This window comes from Sciurus vulgaris (genome assembly GCF_902686455.1).
Source record: "Sciurus vulgaris genome assembly, chromosome: 13".
Lineage (NCBI taxonomy): Eukaryota > Metazoa > Chordata > Mammalia > Rodentia > Sciuridae > Sciurus > Sciurus vulgaris.
Window position 1 is genome coordinate 86,676,650 of NC_136474.1, and position 22,518 is coordinate 86,699,167.

The following is a 22,518-nucleotide window of genomic DNA, read 5'->3' on the forward strand; positions in this document are numbered from 1 at the left end:
CCATTTATTTGAAATTTCAGAATAGACAGAACTAATCTCTGATGATAGAAATTCAACCAGTGGTTCCTTGGAGCAGATGATTAGGAACTCTGGGTGCTGGAAATGGCTTGTCTTGATGTGCATTGGTCAAAAACAGCTGAGTACACCTGAGTAGGCTCACTGAAAAGCTGAGCATTTCCTGAATGTAAATTCTGCCTCACAGAGGAGGAGGGGGAGGAGGGGGAGGAGGAGGAGGAGGAGGAGGAGGAGGAGGAGGAGGAGGAGAGGGAGTTGGAGACACATTGCAACTCACAGCTAGTTCAATCTCTTGGCTTATGTCAGAATTTTTAAAACATTCCTACTGTTCAAAGTAAAATATTCTGATACAAGGAACCTAACATTCACGACTTCCCTTAACTCAGTTGATTGATCATGTTGGTTGGGGGGATTATTCCCAGGTGCCTGTGCAGTGCAATGAGATTGTCTCTCAACCCCACAGTCTCTCAATCTGGATTTTAATAGCTTCGTAGGTGGGATAGCAATTATATTTCGACAGAGCTGAAAAAAGTCTATAACTGAGGAATATTGCACTGTGACGTGCTTACTGGTCACGGAAAGTATTCCTCGTCCAGTAACTCTGTGCCCGGTGCTGCACAAGTGGCTTGTTACGCCCTAAGAACACATTCCCAGAATCTGTTAGTACCTTCCACTGCCTTTGCTGACATCTGAGTCACTATAGTTTCCAAATTAAGTAGCTCCAGAAGCAGCCAAAGAGGTATCAGGAGACAACTAATGCTGGTTAACCCAAGAAAGTAAAAAAGGAAACAGGGCTGTGGAACAGGGGAAAGTGCACCATGTATAGAAGCATTTCAACTTTTTATTTCCTCATTTTAATTTTGAGGGTCTTCTCCTCCTTCTCCTCCTTCTCCTTTCCTTCTTCTCCTTAAAAATTTATACCCATGTCCCAGGTCAGCTCAATAGGGGAAGAGAAAAGCAAAACAAAACAAAACAAAAAAATGGTATTAGGGGAATTGGACACCCCCCCCCCCACATATTTATGGAAACTATTTTCCAAAAAAAAAAAAGTCTTAGTGTCTAATGCTTAGTTCAAATGGGACACAGAGAAGCCAAGTCCTACACCAGCCCTCTCTCTAACAAAAACAGAACAAACACGCAAACAAGAATGTGCAGGTTCCCAAGAATGAATGCTGAGGAGGAAAGGTACCCCTCCCCAAGGCTTTTCATTGCCAGAGACATGCTTCCGGAGGGTGTGACTGCCTGCTGGGTGTGGCTCACTCTGCTGACGGGAAGATGGCTGGTCATGGAATGTCTGTCAGGCCCCTCCCGGCAAGTGGAGGCACAGAGCTTAACTGAGTTTTTTTTTTTTTTTTTTTTTAATTTATCTTTTATTTTTATAGATTGCATTTTGATTCATTGGACACAAACGGGATCCATCATTTCATTTCTGTGGTTGTGCACGATGTAGATTCACACCATTCGTGTAATCATACATGTACATAAGGTGATGACGTCTGTCTCACTCCACCATTTTTTATACCCCCTCCCTCTCATTTCCTTCTACATAATCTAAAGTTCCCCCATTCTTCTCTCCCTCCCCACCCCCACCCCCATTTTAATTGACTTTTTATGGGATGCTTTTGGCTCCAGTTACACAAAAGACATTGATAAAAAGAAAAAAAGTATTGAAATCACTTCAGATATATTTCATGAATGAATTCGCCAAATTCATGAATTTGTCCCTGAATGGTTGGATTGATTATCTTCTTTCTGAATTTCACATTGGACTGTGTCCCGAGGTACCTGATCAGTTCCTTGTTCCATTAATATTTTCTTCTATTCTGAAATTCAAGCCATTCTGACTTCAGAACCTTGGATGTCAGTGTTGAGTGGACAGCATGGGTTTCTGATTGAATCTTCGCGCTCTTCACATGATCCTGCAAGTTTCTCTGCCTGGTCCCTCTGAGGCTGAGCTGCGTCTCCCCTTACGGCTGCAAGTTTCCATACTCCTCATCTCACTTGGGCCTTCCACCAGAGCCACCCTCCCATGTCACATAGCCGTGATTCTGCTTCTCTTTGGGGAAGAGAAATTGTCCTGGGCCCACTGGAAAATCACCCTTCCCTTAGAGAACTGAAATCTCACTCAAAGGTTTTAAATGATGTTGTAAACGTTGTGTAAGAAAAATAAAGTTTTCTTTCCTCTGTACTGTGGTAGAGTTTAACTTTAATTACAAAATGTTAGCTAAACACAGAAGTAGATTGCCATCCTCAATTAACATGTTTTGTTTTGAAAAGTGTGAGATACAGTTTGAAAGTAGACGGAGTCAAAATTTGAAGTTTTTACTTCCTGAAGACTGGCACAAGAACACTGCCCACAGGACATGCTGAGGGTCACATCGACCACGCATGAGGACACGTTTCTCAACAGCCTGTCTGAAATTGTAAACAGAACTCTGTGACTTCCACTTGCCTAATGAAGACAAAAGAAAATAAAGCAAAAGAAATATATCCATTCAAGAGATAGGGGTGAAATCTGTGCAAAAGACAAACAAATACATTCAAAAAACAGTAAAGAAAATTTGGAAAGCTCCACATTATTTAGAATTATTCCTAACAAACATGAACTATTTTTTAAACAAATACTTAAAAAAAGAAAGAAAGTAGCAATGGTTTCTGAGAGATAGCATGGATATTTTTTAAATGTCTTTACTTCAAATTAAAAAGATTCGTTTTGCCAGGTGTGGTGGCACCTGCCTGTAATTCCAGCAACTCAGGAAACTGAGGCAGGAGGATCTCAAGTTCAAGGCCAGCCTCAGCAGCTTAATGAGACCCTGTCTCAAAATAAAAAATAAAAAGGGACTGGGATGAAGCTCAGTGATAAAGCACAACAAGGTTCAATTCCTAGTATCCAAAAACAAAACAAAACAGAACAAAATCGTGTTTAAGAGTCTGGAATGTGAAATATATATAGAATACACACACACCCTAGAGTTGAATAATAGCATGAAGTTTTTGTTCATGCCTTTGGCTCAAAGAAAGTTCTAGTTCATGTCTTGGCTCAAAAAAATTTCTTATTTTGTAGTTAATAAAACTGTTTCACCAAAACTTCCATCTTTTCATACCTGATGCTGCATACAGATCACTCACTCTCTTAAGAGGCAGCTAAACTTGGATTTATATTAGAGAAGATTAGAACATTGAAGAAGTTAGTCAGAAAGTCAGTCACCACAGCCTGTTGTTTGAGCATCCATAGGCAACACGGTGCCACCCAAAGATTCCCAGCCTTCAGCACAGCAATAAGGAGACTCCATTGCTTAAGAAGCCGGCTCCTTAGAGCTGTCATTACAGGGCGGGATGCACAGAGGCTGCCTGCGGCTCTCAGAGCAGCCCTGGCCCAGCAGACGTGTTGAATCACTGCATGTCTGTCTTAAGAAAATGTTGGCATCAGATGAAAGATAACATTTGAAATGAAATATATCATGAACTAATCTCCTGGATCTTGACATTTAAAACTTGAGAAAAATGAATGAGGGCAGAAAATATGTGAAAATAATGAGTAAATCATTACATTGAATTCTGAAAATAAACTCCACCTGGCGCTAGCTCAGACTAAGAGAACTTGATGTCCAAAGGATCAGAAGGAGTAAGGAGCTGATTTTATGGGAATAATTAAATGTTCAGAACAGAAATCATATATTTCTATAATATTGTCTGAGATATAAATAAAAAAATGTTGTCTAGAATCAAGCTTTCTACTTAGGGTTGTTTCTGAAACAGAAAATCATAAAAGCTCTGGACATTTTTTCCTATTGAAATATAGAAATTTCTAGAAAAGAAACAAGCTTCCATTCCTGGAACTGTTCTATAGAACCCATGGTCTATACTCTCCCATCCAACTGATGAACAATTTTAATACAGGCAATAAAATAGTTATTATAATAGTAATCAGTAATAATGAACAATAATGAAAAAATTAAAATAGGATAATATAAATCTTACTTATTTGCTTCTAATTTTAATGAATGATTTTATTTGGGTCATGATTTGCTTAAGTTGGAGGCTGACACTCATATTTATAAAACTGTGTAGAACTTTGGATCTATTAAGAAACAAGAGGAAACCACATAAGAAAGGTGAAATGAGGCAAGTGCTTGAATTCATGCAACTCCCTGGGGACCTGAAGGCACTCCCCACAGTGGCCCGTCATGGTGGCGGACGTTTCCTTTCCTGCCATTTTAAAAGGAACAACTCAGGAGTGTGAGTTTCATTTTCAACCGGACCAGGGATCTTAATTTGTTATAATGTTCTTTTCATTAAAACCCTAGATGAGGTAACAAATCAATAGTTAATCAAGTGAGGAAGAATGTTTGAAACTATAATAATTCCTTTAGCATACAGATTTCAGAGATAATTCTGATTTATAAGTGGTTTAGTTTTTGTGCAGCTCTTTTTTGAAACAAGATCTAATAGATTCTATGAATAAGAAACCATAGTGATAGTATTACATATTGTGATAGTATTACATATTGTTATAGTATGTTACCTAAATTATTTAATGCATGCCTCATATTATTTTATTGCATTACCTATTTTGCCAAACTACTTAGGGAGTTGTGTGGAACTATTCAGATTTATAAATAGAATGAGGCAATGGGTAAACACAGAAAATACTATTTTCTCCCAGAATTTGTCCACCAAATCTGTTCTCAAGACCGCTTATTCCTTTGTAATACCATGGCTACTTCTATTTCCGCTGAGGCTACATTCTTTTTCAGTTTAAAAGATCTTTTCTGTTATAGGTTGTATACTGTTCTTAGAGAACACAGGGCCTGGGCCAAGGGCATTTTCAAATATAGGACTTATCCAGGCCCTACAGTTTGTAGTCCTACTTTCTGATCATACCTTTAAAAAGTTGACCATCATCAAATCTAGACTCAGGCCAGATGTTGGAAGTTTCCAGGTCATAACAGGAGGAAGCCACGTGGGCATAGGCTCTCTGCACCTCTTCTCGGGATTCTGTCCTGCTGTCCCCCATCACACACAGTGTTGAAAGGGCATTGAAAGGAACCCGCCAGGACAGGCAGCGCTGGAAGCACTTCAGAGCTGTTAACTCACTTCCCTTTGGAATATCAGAGCATTTCTACTGAATGAAAACTATGAATTTTATCAATTTCATGGTTGGAAATGCCAGATACAGAAACGAAGCAAGTTTTGGTTTTCTTTCATGGTCTGAGGCTCAGAGACAGAACGGGTGGAGCCCTTGGACCCCAAACGTGGCCCCTGAGAGCTCTTCCAAGTTACAGAAGCACCTGAAACCCCCATCTGCAGGGTGAAGGCTGAAAGGTGAATGCAGGATAAAACTCCAGAATCTTTCTATTTTAGGTGGAGCAAAAAGACACAATGATTTAATTTTGACAAATAGCATTGTTTTTTTCCAAGAATTTTTGTGAATTAAATTTTGCATCCACACATTCAGGAAGCAAAATTCTTAAAGTGGCAAATGGGCACTAAACACAAACCCATGGAGCTGTGCCTTTGAGGGGTGCCCTGGCACATGCTCTCCAGACCTCCAAATGTTCACGGATCCCAGGCAAAGATGTCCTGATACATATGTGCATAAACATTTCTATCAGAAGCTTTCGGCATACCTGAACATTGTGATCATCTTTGTGGAACACCACCTGCATTTATTCCAATATACACTTCAGAAAAAATTATTCTCATGAACATTTATGCATATCTTTATGTGCATACATACATTACATATTATATACACATATTTGACTATATTTTATTTGACTATATGAATATGACTATGTTATATGACTAAACAATATGACTATATGACTAAATAATATGACTATGTGATTATATGTCCTAAAAATCATGTAATGGTCATCCCTTAACAGCAATGAAGTTAAATACAGTTTGCTGCCTCGAGTTCTTCCTTTAATATTTCTTTGTTACTTGCTTATGCATTCACTAAAATGTTAAAAATGTTTATTTCTGGGTGAAAAAAATGAAGTGATTGAATTCTTTTCGAGCATTTAACATGTTTGTTCACTGGTTTGTTTTCTGAGATTTTTTTACAGGGCTGCCAGTCATCTGCCTAACACACCATTTCCTTGCAATTGTGTATTTTGTGCAAGGCTGGCTGTGAAATGATTATCAGATAAAATCACGTGGAAGTTTATAGTCAGTCCTTCATATTTTGGAATCTGTCCCTGACTTTCAGCAGTTTCACCTGCTTCCTGCAGCTCTGCATGTGGCCTCCACACACATCTGATTTTGGGAGCACCTTGGCGTAGAATTCACACCTGAGGCCCCTGGGTGTGAGGCACGCTGCTTCCCCCTCTGGGCATGCCCAGGAGCAGTCTGGCCAACCTCAGCCATCATCCTGTCAGCAGATACTTCTTCTGGGTGCCAGGCTGGGCCTAGATACACAGTGAGGACAGAAAGGCCAATGCCCAGCCTTTGTGAGCTCGGAAACATTTAAAAAAGCAAATAGGGCAGTGTGTATACGATTACACTTTTGGTGAGGACTGTAAAGGCTAAGCGTGGTGTGTTAGAAGAGAAATCAAGGAACTTCTCAGTGTGAATTCCCAGGGAGGCCTCTCTGAGGAAAATAATCCAGTTAGCAATGGACCCCAACCAGGGTGAACATCTGCTTTGAACTGTGAGGATGTCAATATTATCACGAATTCACTTCCCTTGTGTCCTCAGGGAACCGTGTATAGCAAAGCATTGATTGTGGTACTTGGCTGAGGAGTGTTCTCTGAGTCAAATCCAGCTCCTGTTGAGCATGCATCCTGACTAGGATCCTACAGGAATACCTGGATCACCCAGGTATTCTTGGGAGCGTTCATCTCCTCCTTGGGTCAAGCCCTGGCAGGTCACCTCCCTTCAACCCGGAGCCACCAGTGAATGGCGCAGGAAGCTGCTGCATGTCTCTGATGAAGCTTTAGAAAGTTGCTTAAAGCCCAGGTGTTTGAAAACCTTGCTTTATATGTTAAAACTTAAGGCTGTCATCTTTGCAGATCCGGGACAAAGCACTGTTCTCTATGTTAAAAATACATTCACGTACACATCAGTGTTCTTCAAAAGCTGATGGAGTTTAAAAAAAATTCACCGAGGCTAGTAATGGTGGTAATGAAAGGTGAAAACTGTCTTTAGTTTTTTTTTTTTAAATTGTTATTGTTTGTACAAAAGCTTCACATTTTTATTTTGAAAAAGTTTCAAAACTGCAGAATAGTTGAAAGAACTGTACAGCAAACATCTGCACACACTGTGCAGATTCACCAGCAACATTTTGTTACATATGCTAGCTTTTATCACCTGTGTCTGTCTGTCTGTCTATCTATCTATCTATCTATCTATCTATCTATCTATCTATCTATCTATCTTTTAAACAATTAGAATGTAAGCTACAAATACAAGGATACTTTTAACATTTTAATACATCTCTCCCCAAAATAAGGACCCCTTCCATCATTTCACAATGCAATACTACTTGAGAAAATAAGCCTAATTAAACATAATACATGATACTTACATTTCTAAATTCCCTTAAAATGCCATTTATAGTTTTTTTTAGGGGGGATGCTTAGGATCAGCAAAAGTTTGCACATTATATTTGGTTTTATATTCCATTTATCTCATTGACCTGGATCTATCCTTGACTTTTTTGGTTTTTCATTTTTTTCCTGAACTTGACTCTATCTGAAGGGTCCAGGAGAGTGATCTTTATACAACTCCACATCCTGGATTTCTCTGACGGTTACCTGGTGGTTAGATTCAAGTTAAACCTTTCCCAAGGTGTTTATGTGGGTGGTGTGTTTCCTCAGGTCACATCAGGTACACAAGATGTCAGGGTGTACACTTTGACAGAGCTACTTGGCCACCTGCTGTTGGATCTCTCTGTTCTAGAATGTACTTCCCCTGTTTTTATAAGCAATCTGGGGGAAGCTCTGAGACTGCAAATATACTCTTCCCTCCAAAACTGCACCTGGTAGTTTTATCACATTGATGATCCTTGTTGGAAGCAACAGCCCCATTTGGGATAAAAAATCACACATTTTAAGATTCTACCTTTCTATGTTTATTCAGCTGTCATTCTTCAATAGGTAATAGTTTCTCTCATTAATAAATACTTTTTATCAAAAAGAATTGATTTGTATCTATTAGATTTTTTCTTTGGCATACACCAGTTGTGTCAAATATGGCCCCTCAAGCCAAATCCTGTGTCCTTTTGAGGTTCTTCCATTTCGGTTTCAAGCACTTTCCTACTGTCTGGCTCAGTGATTTATCCCAACTTCTTCCAGTCTAGTTCCTGGAATCACCTACTCCACGGAGAAACTGTAGTTCCTTTGAGTAGAGAACAGTAGTATTTAGAAAGTAAGACCTGGACGTGAGGAGCGCTTCTTGCTTTAGGGTCACCTTCATTTGTAAATCTCTACAGAGAGACAAAAAATTGACACATGACATCATTGTATGTAACACCGTTATATTACATTGTCCATGGGGTTAGACTGAAAATCTACAAATCTACACATCAAATCCAACCCACACGTTCTGCACCCTGTCCTAGATTTTACTGTATATTTGTTTCCTACAAGACATGTAAGAAACATTTTAGAAACAATGCTGAACTCCTTTTGACAGTTTGAAAACTGTTTACAAAGTGACATTTCATGTCTCCCTACTGACCCCTAGTGTTTACTTTGTTGCTTTTGAATTTTTCAAATGGTTATCCACAGTGAGTTTGCCTCTTCTGCATCAGGTTTTCGCAGCCTCAGGTACCGGGCAACGCTGTGTTGTGATGGGCTGTCCTGTGCATGGAAGCATTCGGGCTGCATTCTTTCCTTCTCTATATTAGATACACACATGCTCTCCAGTTGTGACCATCAAAAAATGTCTCCCAGACATTACTAACAACCCTAGAGGTCAAAATTGTCCCTGGTTGGGAGTCACTGGTCTACCGAGACTTGGGGTTGAAGCAATGTTAGTACGAATGCATTTTAATTATAAATATCTAACCCTCCAATAAGGAAGATAAGTCATTACTAGGGGTTTTCAGGGTGTTCTTTCAATGGTGATGTCCAAGTGTCTAGGATTATAGAATTTGTTACTATAGAGTTCGATCATTTGCTATGCAATTTTCAAACAAAACATTTAGAATAATTGTTATTATGATGCGGTCCTGAAAGTATCATTTCATCATCAAGATGGACAAATGAGCCAGGCAGGGTTGGGTTTTGTTACACTGAAAATATGACCAATCACTGATAATCTCCTCACACGTATCAGTTTAGCTGATCTCCATCAGAAAAATGTTAAAACTTCCTTTTTTGGTTTGGAAGAAGGTCATACTTACATTTTTATTGCACTTCGCTATAGGAATTCTAATGTTCTTGGAAGAGAGTGCACTTCAAGAAACAAGCGTGTCATGATATAAGGACAAATTCAGGAGGAACTCACAAGTTTACCTGTCTTCTTACCTCCAGAACTGAATGACACAGCCCACTTACCTGAAATGGAGGAGGTAAGCAGGAGGTGCGATTCTCCAGGTAACATTTGTGAGTAATAAGAGGAAATCATAACCTATTCCCTTCAGTTCAAGAAGCGTTTATTAGAAATACCTGTGAAAAGACTGTGAGAGGTTTGAAGGTGCTGTTGGAATGGGTAAGGGCATCCCTGCCTCTCAGCATTAATGGTTTATTTGATGGGCATTATAATGTGCTATAAAATTAAACAGAGACATGGGAGAAGGGGGATTGAATCTACTTTTGGGACCGGGAGGGATGGTGGCTTACTGCGAAAATAAGGATACGTCATGAAAGCACTGGGACTGAGCTGAAATTTGATGGACAAGGGGCATTTGCAGAAGCAGAACTCGTTGGGTGTGCTAAGCACATTTGGAACATGGATGCTACAGAGTTGCGTCTGAAAACATGTGGAAGGTTTTAGCCGCGATCCCGCCATCTTGGCTGCGGAGTCCTTTGGTACCCAGCACAATGTGGTATACTTTACATTCTGGAATAGTGAAGAGACATTTGAGTAGGGACCTATTCAAATATGAAGACTCTTCTAGATTGAGTAGCAGAAGACTGTGGAGGAAGTAGATAAGGAACTACCATGATCTCTAGGTCAACAGTTCTCAATCCTGGGGTCCTGGCATATTGATGGCCTCCATTTATGCAAGACAGGAGGGCTACAGAGCAACAGTTGCCAACTGCAGTTGGGCACAACCAACAGCCCACCTTCATGCCAGTCTCTCGGTGCATGTTGAATATGGTAACCATCCTGGGCAAGATTGCAGGAGAAGTGGTTAAAACAGCTATTTTAGATTCTCAGTAACATTCCTCACTTAATTCTAATGTTGAGTTAGTGGACAAAAAGACACAGTATTTTTAAGAGCTTAAAATAAGTGATTTAAACAAAAGGGGTAAAGGGAGGTGTTACTCAAATTGTTTAATTAAAATTTTAATAGCTTCTGTCAATGGGCATTAACCCATCAAGATGACTCCAGTTTGCAGCATAGGAGCAGGATCCCGGAGGCCTCTGCTGTGACACTGTAAAGTTACCAGATCACAAAGTGACCAGGAATTCTCAAGGGAGGCATAGGGCAGGGCTGGAGCAGGGAGGCGGCAGGGTGGTAGTAGTGGGGGTTTGGAGGAGTTCTACGGGTATGGAAGTATTGTCAGACTTTGGCAGGACTGCTATTATGTGCGGACCAGCCAACCAAATATCAGCTCTGAGTAGTCATGTAAGAAAGCAAAGTCCCTCAGCTCGGTCTCCATGGGGGTGCGTGATGAGTTCTGGAGATGATGAGCTGTTAGAGATTTCGTTGATCAATCACTGACATGTAAATTCCTAAGTTTGAATTTTGTGTACTTGGATAGTTGCATCTCAGATGCTTTGAGATATAAGGTTATTCCCCAGATTGTATAACAGGCCAACCTTATGGCAGTTAGAGCCCTTTGAACTGAATATTTGCCTTTATAATTGGTTCTTAAATTTTTAGTTCATCACAATACTATTTTTGCCTCAGAGAAGAAGGAATTATGTGCAACATATGGGCCATTTTTACTTTCTTGGGGCCTTTGCAGATTTTCAAATCAAATCAGCAAATAGGTTTCCATCTGGTTCCATAAAGGACTAAGAAGCAGTATCCCCAGATCCCAATAGGTATTCTTGATAATTAGGACTTTAGGTCCCTCTGGATGACATCAAATAGTTCCAAATTCTATCACTCATCTTGTATGTTCTAATTTCGGTGGGATAGAAATTGTAGAGAGTTTTTGCTTTGACTTACCCTCTCCCCTGCTTCTCTAAAGGGCCTGAATGGGAGCCTTGGGTAATCCCCTTCTGGTCTGGACTGACAGCCCCCTGTAGGGTGGGGGAGTCACCCCTCACACCTTGCAGTCTGCTGCTCCCTTTCCAGATGCTGGTATTCTCTAAGTCCTTCTCACAAAGCTCCACAGGCTTTCAAAAATCTACCCTTCTTAGATTTAATATTTTAAAATTTGATATATTCTGCTATGCAGAGTTTTTCTCTTAGCTTCTTCTTTTCACCTATAAAACCAAAGGACTTGTTGTCCATGTCTTCAAGGAAGTCATTAAATGATAAAGCCAATGATTCTTTTGTCCCAGAGTGTGATACATGTAGCTTTTAAAAGTCCTTTGGCCAGGGGGAGGGAAGAGGAGAGGGAAAGGGGAAGTACTGGAGAAAAAGAAAAATCCTCTGGTCAAAATCTTTAGTCATGACTGAAAATTGCATATATATGAAAACTACACCTTTAGGTTCAAGTGTGAAAAGTTTTATTAAAGTAAAAAAGTAGGATCTTATGGTGGGAAGAGTTTAAGCTTTGGAGGCAGCAAGGGCTGGTCTTCAAGCCAGGTTCTACCACCATGTGGATATGAAGACTGAATGGCTCTTTGGACCTCTGCTTCTTTTCCCCTAAGTTATAAGACTGGCGTTAGCCTCAAGGGTTGTTGTCAGGTGAATGCGGTGACGTAGAGTTCTGTTATGTATATCCCAGACACATAACAGAAGCTCCACGAGTGAGATGGTTGGTTAAGTGCCAACATTCACTCTGGCACATAAAACTGAATAGTTAGGCAAATGTGCTTTCCACTCCCTGATCCCCTGGTACTTGGGATTAATTTTTGGTAAAGTGCTTCTGGCTGAAAATCTGCTTGGAACCAGGGTTTCCCAATAAGATCCCCTTCAGACTCCTCAAACTCTTTCCCTCACATCAAAATTCACGGTCACCATCCTTACTCTGGGGAGATGCTCTCTTGTGGAGAGGGAGAGGAGGGTCTCATAATAAACCACACTGGTTTCTCATGCAAATTAAACACACCACACACACACACACACACACACACACACACACACACACACACACACACACTACCATACATGTAAGGCTACTTTCTAGATGAAGGTGAGCCCATGTTTCACCAGCTTCCTGAATCCTTTGCCTGGCTAAGCCTGACCCCTAGAGGACAGGAGTCACAGGGCGTGATTTTGAGTCATCACCGGCTACTGGCAGGTTTCAGAGCATTAGGTGCAGCACAGTCAGATGCGTGCTGAGGTTGGCACGGTGTGGGCATAAAACCTTAATTCTGGCTAGAGGAAAATCCCTTATCTCCTTGATCTCAAATGAATTTTTACGACTTTATTAAGATATTAATTACATATATCAAACTACACATATTTATATTGAAACATTTGATCAGTTGGGCAATTGTAAATGTACTAGCACAAAGCTCCAAAAGATCGCCTTCACCCCCTGAGGTTTCCTCCTCCCCTTTCACAAACCATCCTGCCTTTGGTCCCTTCCTCAGAAACCACTAATCTGCTTTTTGCATGAGTGCACATTTTCTAGAATGTGCATTCTTTGGTGTCTGGCTTCATTAACTGAGCCTGTAATTTTGAGATTAATCTGAATTGGGTTTATTAATTTGTTTCTTTTTATTGTTGAGTAGTATTCCACTGTCTAAATATATCTCATCTGTTTTGCTTGAAGGGGATCATAGGTTTAAATGTACACAGGAAAAACTTCTACTGGGAAATCTTCAGGAGCTTGGGGTAGGCAAAGATTCTTCAGAATACTAGGATGGGAACACAGGTCAGCAATAGAGCACTTGCCTTGCATGTGTGAGGCCCTGTGTTTGAAACAGAACTTCGGAAAAAAATTGATTCATCAGAATACCAAGAGCACACAGGACAAATGGAAAAAAAAAAAAAAAGAAAATTTAACGTATCAAAATGGGAAACGTTTGCTCCTTGAAAAAAGTCATTAATAAAACAACCAGGCAAGTCACAGATTGGAAGAAAATATTTGCATACATTTATTAGTTAAAGGTTCTATATTCAAAACAGTAAAGGCTCAAAGACACTCAATTAAAAAATATGCAAGTGCTGTGGAGACACTTACTTCACAGAAGGAAATATACAAGTGCCCAATAAGCACATGAAGAGGGACTCTGGATCATTAGTTATCAGAGAAATGCTAAGTGAACATTCTTGTGCCTCTGAAGTCTCACTATTGATGGGCTCTGTTTGATGTGAAGTTAACATGAGCTCTTTTCATTCAACTTTTAATGATCACCTTTTATGTGAAAGCATTTTGAATGCTGCAATCATCTTATCCTGGTTTCAACCAAGAGTGATTTTGCCCCGTGTGACACTTGGCCAGAGACATTTTTGATGGTCAGACTTGGGGTGAGGGAGCTGCCATTGCCATCTAGTCATCAGAGGGCAGAGATGACATCAAACGTCCTGCAGTGTAAACAATGGTCCCCACAACAAAGAGCTGGCCAGCCTTTGTTGTGTCAGGGTTGAGAAACCTGATTGCACAAACATGCAGGACCATTATTGATTGACATCATTTGAGAATAGTGAGAGGATGCAGGATGTTAAGGAGAAGGAAGACTCTGGGCTCTGTTATCACAGTTTCCAATCCAGTAAAAGAGAAGGAAAAAAACAACTCAATTTAAGTGTTACTGTAAAAATAATAGAAGAGCTTAAAGTTTCAAATAAAGGGGATGTGACCGAATAATCCAGTGAATAAACCAATAATACTCTCTAGAGTCATGTATAATAGTACCTTTCTTCCTTAATTAAAATAAAATCTGGCTCCTCCAAGGTCAGCGATTGAAGGTAATTCTTGTTCCCTTTTTAATATGCTGAGAAATAGCAAGTCAAAGTAGAAACTGTTCAACACAAAATAACACAGTGGAATCAACCCAACAGAGCAACACAAACTCAATGATCTCTTACAAAATAGGCTTGCCCTCTGGGGTTGAAGGCACTGTGCCACGCTGATCTTAGGCTCTCCTGCCCCATGAGAGTGTCACAGTGCCTACCACCCAGGATTGCAAATCCAGGCGTCAGCATCTTTAATTTTAGGCCTGGAGAGAAATAGGGTTCCCTCCCATGCTGTACCCACAGCCTACTTCTGAACTGTATTTTTTGTCTTAATACCTCCTTCCCCTTCAAACGACTGACAGGGCCATTCAGTTGTCCTTATCTATGAGCTGATAGCCTAACTCTGAAGGCAACACAGTATCCTGTATCAGAGAAAGGCAGACAATGACCACATTGAATGGCAGATTTGGGGACATCAATTTGTCTAATGTAGCAGACTAATCCTACCAAGAGCATTCGTGGCTGGAATCCATGTCTCATTCTGTCAAGAATAACACATGGTTGACATTAATCATACAAAATTGTTAGACCCGATGGCAGTGAATAAAGAGAAGACAAGATTGGTACCCGGGAAGTGTCAACAAGGGACAAAGTCAAAGACAGAGAGAAACAGGATGGAGATAGGAATCTAAGGATAGGGAAGGAGTAAGCAAAAAGACAGATGACATTGATATGAGTGATATAAGAGGGCTAGTCTGGAGAGTCGGGACATTTTTAGTAGCATTTGTTTCTGCTTATAAAAATAATAGATGTTCACTATACAAAATTTGGAAAATTCAGAATTTTATAAGAAGAAAATAAAAATTCACCATAATCTTCCAATGCTCAGAAATGCATTGCTAATGTTTTGGTGAATTCATTCCAGACAATTCCTATGTGCATCTATTTCCCTTATGGGCTCATATTTATCAAGTGTGGTAAAAGAAGGCCAGTTTGAAGGTGCAGAATGAGGCTAGATCAGGTAGATAGCATTTTTTGAATACCTAAATGCTTCCAGTAAAGGGTTTTGACCAGACAGAACATTCTAATGTCAGAAAGTTCTTCATGTTTATCTAAATTCTGCTTTCCTGTAACTTTTCCTTTGCTCCCCTTTGACTCATTGTTCTATGCTTTCTTCTTCATGTCAACATTTCAGATACTTAAGGGCAGCTACTCTGGGTTCTCTGAGTCTTCTTGAGACCAACTGTCACATAGTATGATGCAGTTCCTATCCCCTATGATTCTGGTCAACTTCACCTGTGTGTGCCCGGAGATGCTCCTCTTCATGTGCTGCTGGCCTGAGGACCACATCCAGGTATGGCCTGGCATCCCCATTGTCTATGCAAAGGGCCACCATGTTCACCATGTGGTTCAGCTTTGAACAGCTAGGATTCCCCCGCTCACCACAGTTCTTCAAGAATCACCCCAAACCACTGGAATCACCAATATGAGTTACCAGTTAGTTCATGAGCTTGGTGAAAATTATTGAAAGAAGATTTTGGTCAGTACATGTTTCATTTCTGGATGGGATCAGGAACTTTCTATGAGAGTGGCTGAAATCTCAGGAAGAAAACTCACATACTTAAAAATCTAAAAACAAGGTGGAACTTCAGAATGTTTTTGAAGAGGAATGTGAGAGAAAAGTATTTAGTGTCAAAACCAACAGGCAAAAGGTTACTATGCTTTACCTAAAAGAAGCTCCTTCCTACAAATCAATATTTTAAAACAATATGTTCATCTGCAGTGGACCTAAAAGAATATAAGAGAAAAGTGATTACTGTAATGTATAAAGCTGCTCCCCTGCCCATCAGGCGCAGTCATTTTCCCTGCCTCCCAACCACTTGTCAATCTGTGAACATCTTAGCTAGCTATTGGTTCATTGGTCAGCTTGCAAGTATCCTTCTCTGATATTGGTCCCCTGTTAGCCAGGTGGAATTCAACTGTTTTACTGTAGCTTCCCCGCCATCTTTTCTCATTCTTCTGTCTGTCCTCCTCACTTTCTCTATCCTCCTGGCTTTCACACTCTCTCTAGCGCGTGCCCTTTCTCTTTCCTTTCTCTTTTCCCCTCATTTTCTCTCTTACCCTGCAGGGAGACACTGTTTGCTTAATAAACTCCCTTATGTGATTTCCCGTGTCCGGCGTGGTTTCGTGGGATTTCCTTACAGGTTCCATGACTTGGGATGGGTCCTTCCACTGTCTCTTAAGTGAGTGGAACCCCATCTGATGCTCCAGTGTCCCCGGACACGGCTCCACCTTCCATTCTGCCTGGTCGCTCTGCTCTGCATTCATCACCCGACTTCAGGTTGGTGCGTCCTCTAGGCCGGTTCCCCTAGGCCGATTTATAGTTACGGCAGCCCCCTTAGTCGGTCTTATCTGCCGGTGGATTCCTGATTTCATGGTGGCGATTCTCTCAGGGTTGAGGCTCATCTCTCACTCGCATTCACACTTGAAAACCCTGATATCAGGTCCTCAAACCCATCTTGGCTTTTGCCTGGCACACACATTGGTGCTTGTGTGACAACACAATCAATGTGCTGCCCCTCATCTCCAACCCAATACTCTGGCCTCGGGATGCCCTGGCCACAGACTTGGCTGCATCAGTCCCCACCATGGAATCTGGGTCCTCCAATCTGGCAGATTCCACCCTGGGAACCTTTCGCCCGACCCCCGGTACTTAAAGCCATCAAAATCCGTTTGTGTAATGGCACACAGCTTCCGTGAGCGAGCGGGCAGATGGAAAGGGATTCCTTATCTTCAAGTCTCTTCTTTCTTGCTTCTTGGCTCTTCCTGCAGGCTCAGGCGCCTCAGACCCTGCTTCTCCATCTTCCCCTGCTTCCCCATGTAATATAAGCAGCCCCATTCGCCAAGTAGTGGGAGATAATTGTTTAACAATTTTCTGCCTCCAAACCTAAATTAATTACTAACCAGGGAAAAGAATTGAAAGGACCTAAGCATCAAGTTTCTGCTAGAACATTTTAGCCCCTTTCAGATTCAGATCTCAGTCAAGGCTTACATTGAAATGTAAATGGAGGAAGGCACGTGGGAGACCCGTCTCAAGTGCAAGGAAAAAAGTGTCCACTTTGGGACTGGGGAGATAGCTTAGTCAGTAGAGTGCTTCCCTTGTAAGCACAAGGCCCTGGGTTCAATCCCCAGTACCCAAAGAAAAAAAAAAAGTGTCCATTTTAAATTTCTCCTGGGCTACAACTCAGAATACTTTTCTCCCTTTCACCTTTTCTCTCCTTCTTATTTTCTCATGCTTTAATTAATAACCATTATCATTTTTCTTCTAGGACTTTTGTTTTTCTTAAATGCTATATTTTTGAGCTCACAATTTTGATCCTACATACCTAGGTTAATGATTTTTGATCAGTTCTTTTTATCCAACTCTAGAGTTATTTTTGAACATCCATTACATTGCAATGGAGATAAGTATTACAAGGCCTTTGCTTTTGTGTTAAATATAAGTGTGAATAAAAATTAAAACTTTAAAAATGGATCCAAATATTTTTAATTCACATGATTTAAAAAGGTTCAATTTAAATTGGGTAAACTAATAGAAATAAAATGTCTTTAAAATTAACTCACAAGTCTCTAGGTGGTCACACTGATAAAATGTTGATGTTTATAAAATGTCTAACATCAATTTTTCTAGGACTTTTTTTCCACAGGAAAGAGACGGCAAATACTGTTGGTACACTTGTCTGATATCTTGGTTTTTCTACAATAAGATGAGTGAATTAGAGTCGACATGTATGGGATTACTCAAATGTGTTAGAGACATCTGATTAATTTATAAAGTTATTCCATGGAGTAACATACTTAAAAACATTATTCTTTGTATATTAAATGTGTTCATATTTTCCAGGTATACAAGCCTTTAAAGCAGAAAATTAATCAAGCTGCTATTCTCCAAATTAAACTTGCCAGTAATGGTAAACCTATCATTTAATGTTCTAATAGGACCTGTCATCAATAGGGTATATGTAAAATTTGTTAAAGTTATTGAGAGCCTGATTTGTCTAAAGGTTAAGCATGAAATCATTTTACCACTTTGCCACACAAAAGGATATAATATTAAATTGTGTTAATTAACGTTCATATACACTCAGGAGTCAATATATGTAAACTTCTTAAAATGACATTTAAGAAAGAGTGTAATGCACAGTAGCAAAAATGGGACAACAGTGACTGAGATTGGGGTCTCTGAGGATCTCATGGCTGTGGCATGCCTGGTGCCTGAGAGTGCTCCTGTGCAGGGGCACAAGATGCCTAACTGCTGTGGCAGTACATTGATCTCAGACACACAGCTCTTGGGCAAGAAGGAATTCTTTTGCTAGATAACCAGTGTTTCATCAGCTCTCTTCTCTGGTTCCTGCCCACCTTACAGTAACTTTGGAACCTAACATTGCACATATATAAAGATTGCTGACATAACTCTTTAGATCTGCGTTTCCATCAGAGAACAGAGCTCCATCTGATCTAAACTTAATCTTCAAAATCTGTGTTTATAACCCTTTATTTTCTAATACTCCTTTGCCCCTCACTAAAAAGCCTCATGTTACCTGAGATAAGGCTCTGCCTCATAACCCTGCTACACATTACAATGGTTCCAAAGTAAGGCTAACTTTAACTCATTTAAAGTTGTGTTCGAAAGTTTGATGTTTGTTGTAAAGATTACTGTGATCTCAAATGGGAACTCAGCCAAAATTCAAGATAGCTATTGCACAAACTGAATGTTTTACTGTTGGTGATTCCATTTTGTATTTTCCTTGTAAACTCTAATTGTTGCCTGATCAATATTTTGCAGAAGTATTGCTTTAAGAGTGAACATCATAAATTAACTTGGAATAGTAAGCCATCACCTATAGGACAGATAATGTAAAACCCAATTAGATAAAAGGGGGTAAATAACTGTAAAGTTATAGACATTGAAGCTAAAGCTCAGTACTCTTACTTTATGACTGGTGAGACTGGCTTGCTTCATGGTTAAGATCAAACTTAGAGATTGAAATTAAATACAGAGGTCAAGAAAAGTCCATATTTGGGTCTTGCCCTCAAAGTCAGCCTGAACCCAGGGAACAAGAGGACTTCTCCAAGGAGCTTTGCAACTCTGGGCCACACAACCTCCTGACCAAGGAGAATGATGAGGCCACTAGAGAAAAAGCCACTCATTGCACCTGCTACGGAGGAGAGTCAAGGAAAAAGGTAGACATCCCTGGTGCTTTCAAGGGAAGCCACCTCATCGAGGAGACCCTGCCTAACCAATGGCACTAATAGAGCTAAGAAGCTGCTCTTAAGTTCTCTATGAGTGACCCCTGTGGGAACTGACTCTTTAACAGACAGGAACAGGTCACTGACCAGTTTAATCTTAAATACCTAGCAAAACAGTTAAAACCAAAATATAGCCATTCTTGGGCATTTAAAAGAAATAATACTTAAATGTAACTTAAGATGTACACTTGTGTTAGTGTTTGCTAGTATCTCTACTAAATGTTGTATTTACATTCCTGATAACCTAGACAATGTTAAAGTTCCCAAATAAAGGCCTTGTCCTCTCCAGCCTTTCCTAGGCCTTGTTACGGGAATAACTTCTCAGTTCTTCCACCCCCTAGTGAGGAATTATTGACTTCTGTCATCTTTATGATATGCATTGGCATGTTCCAGATTCTGCAACATTTATATTGTATCAATCTCATTTCAGTACTCATGTCTTTTTGTTCTTCTCTCATAGAAGCACCCATCCCCAGATGCCTTTACAACCTGCTCTTCCCCACCAGACTTCTACCATGAACCCCTTAATTGACCCGATTTCTAAAAACGGAATTCCAAACTGCTTGCCCCACACTGCCCCTTTCCAGCTTGAAGAAGCCAGATTGGTCATCACCCCCTTTCCCTACAGCAGTGAAGGAGTTCCTAGAATTAGAGGGGTAAATTAAGTCAGAATTGGGGACAGGCAGTTAGTGTAGAAATAGGGGATCAGTCAAATCGAGGAAATGAAGTCCATGAAAACCATCTGCCTTTGGAAGTCTGGAAGGAGAATGGACTTTTTACATCTCACCTGCAAAACCAGCCCCAATCACTTAGGCAGGAAGGAGAGAGAAGGCTTTGGAAAGAACTGGAGAGCGAAAGATTTTCTTATAAAAAAAGAAATGGGGGAATGTAATGTATAAAGCTGCTCCCCCACCAATCAGGTGCAGTCATTTTTCCCGCCTCCCAACCACTTGTCAATCCGTGAACATCCTAGCTAGCTATTGGTTCATCAGTCAGCTTGCAAATATCCTTCTCTGATATTGGTCCCCTGTTAGCCTGGCGGAATTCAACTGTTTTACTGTAGCTTCCCCGCCATCTTTTCCTTCCTTCTGTCTGTCCTCCTCACTTTCCACTTTCTCTAGTGCACACCCTTTCTTTTCTCTTTTCCTCTCACCCTGCAGGGAGACATTCTGTTTGCTTAATAAATTCCCTTATGTGTTTTCCCGTGTCCGGCATGGTTCGTGGGATTTCCTTACAATTACTACATATGGAAAATACTAATCATTTTAACAACAAAATAAATGCCATTAGAACAAGGTTATCATGTGCTTTACTATTAAATAACTTTTCAAAAATACCAACCAATAACTGGCCATAAAAAAAAGGCATTTTAATACAATTTTTCTGAAAGGAAATTTGAAAATAGGCCTGGAGAGATTGTTTTCAAGTTTTATTCCCTTTAACTTAGAAATTTCATTTTTAGGTATCTGTCACTAAAGATATAAGCATATGTTTCTCTGAATTTTTACCAATACCATTTTGGAATGGCAGAATACAGTCTGCATGTCCAACCATGAGAAGGATACAGAGTAACTGTGCCATTAAATGCCATCACAAGAGACATGAATACCTATATTCTGGCATGTTCTCTTGGAGCTGCAGCTGAAGTGACTTGAGATATAGGAAGGAAAATGCTTCTCACTATAATACACTCCCAGTAGGACCTGTAATCCCATCCCATGTAAACTGAGGGTTTTACTAGTTTTGACTATTGTAATTCAGTCACTATTTAATCAGGAATCACTTTTTTAAGTGTCCACCACACTATGTGTTTCAGGTACACTAAAAACATAAAGATGAATACAGTCAACGAGCTTCTGAGGATATTAAAATGAACAAGGAGACGGTCACCTAACAATCAATGTAGCAAGTTACGATGGCGATGGAGACACTCGAGATTATGAGATTTTCATAATCTTGCATTTACATAGCTACTTTTTGTGCCAAACACTGAATGAACAATCTGTGTATTGTCTCAATTAATTTTCATACATAAAAGTTACATAATAGCTCCTATGAAAGACCATTCTACAGATAGGGAAATAGGTAACTGGTTATGTGACTGGTGAGTCACTCAGGGAGGTCAAAGGGGGTGTTTAAACCTGGTTGGGGTCACAAGATACAGTGGTTAGAATTGGGCTTTCAAGTCAGGAATGTGTGACATGCCTGCAATCTTGTAATTCCAGCAACATTGAAGGCTGAGGTAGGAGGATCACAACTTCAGCCTTGGAAATTTGGTGAGATCTTATCTTAAAATGACAAAGGACAGGGGATAAAGCTCAGTGTAAAATGCCCCTGGGTTCATCCCCACTAGCTCCATGTTTTACCAGCTGTGTGGCTTTGAGCAAGTGGTTTAATGTCTTTAAGTTTCATTTCCCTTGTCCATGAAGTAGGAGTAAGAACACCACCAATGCACATGGTTATTGTATAGATGAAATAAGATAAAACATGCCCATTTCCTTCTACAGTGCATGCTCCTGGTGGCTGACTATTATCTATCACCATGTTGTTGAAGCCAGAATTGGGGATAGGCAGTTAGTGTAGAAATAGGGAATCCAGTCAAATTGAGAAAATGGAGTCCATGAAAGCCATCTGCCTCTGGGAGTTGGAGACTGCCCCTGGGAGAATGGAATATCAAGGATCTCCGGAGTCCATTGATTACCAAATTTACCTGCCCTTATGGAGGACTGAAAGCAAGGAGCTGCTAATTAATGCCCCCTGGGCCCTTGCCTGCCTGAATCACCTTGGTCCTCCCCCTGCCCATCACTTCTCACTTTATGCATCTCACCTGCAAAACCAGGCCTAGTCACATAGGCAGGAAGGAGAGATAAGGGGCGGAGAGAGAACTGGAGAACAAAAGAGACCTTAGCCTATAAAAGAGGTGGGGTGTGCTCACTTCTTGGGATTCTAGAACATCAGCCATGGCCCCCTTCGCCCTCCCAGAAGTATTAACTACTTTTAAATAAAACCTGCTTAATATGCTTGCCTTGGCGTGTTTCTCTAGTGTTCAAACT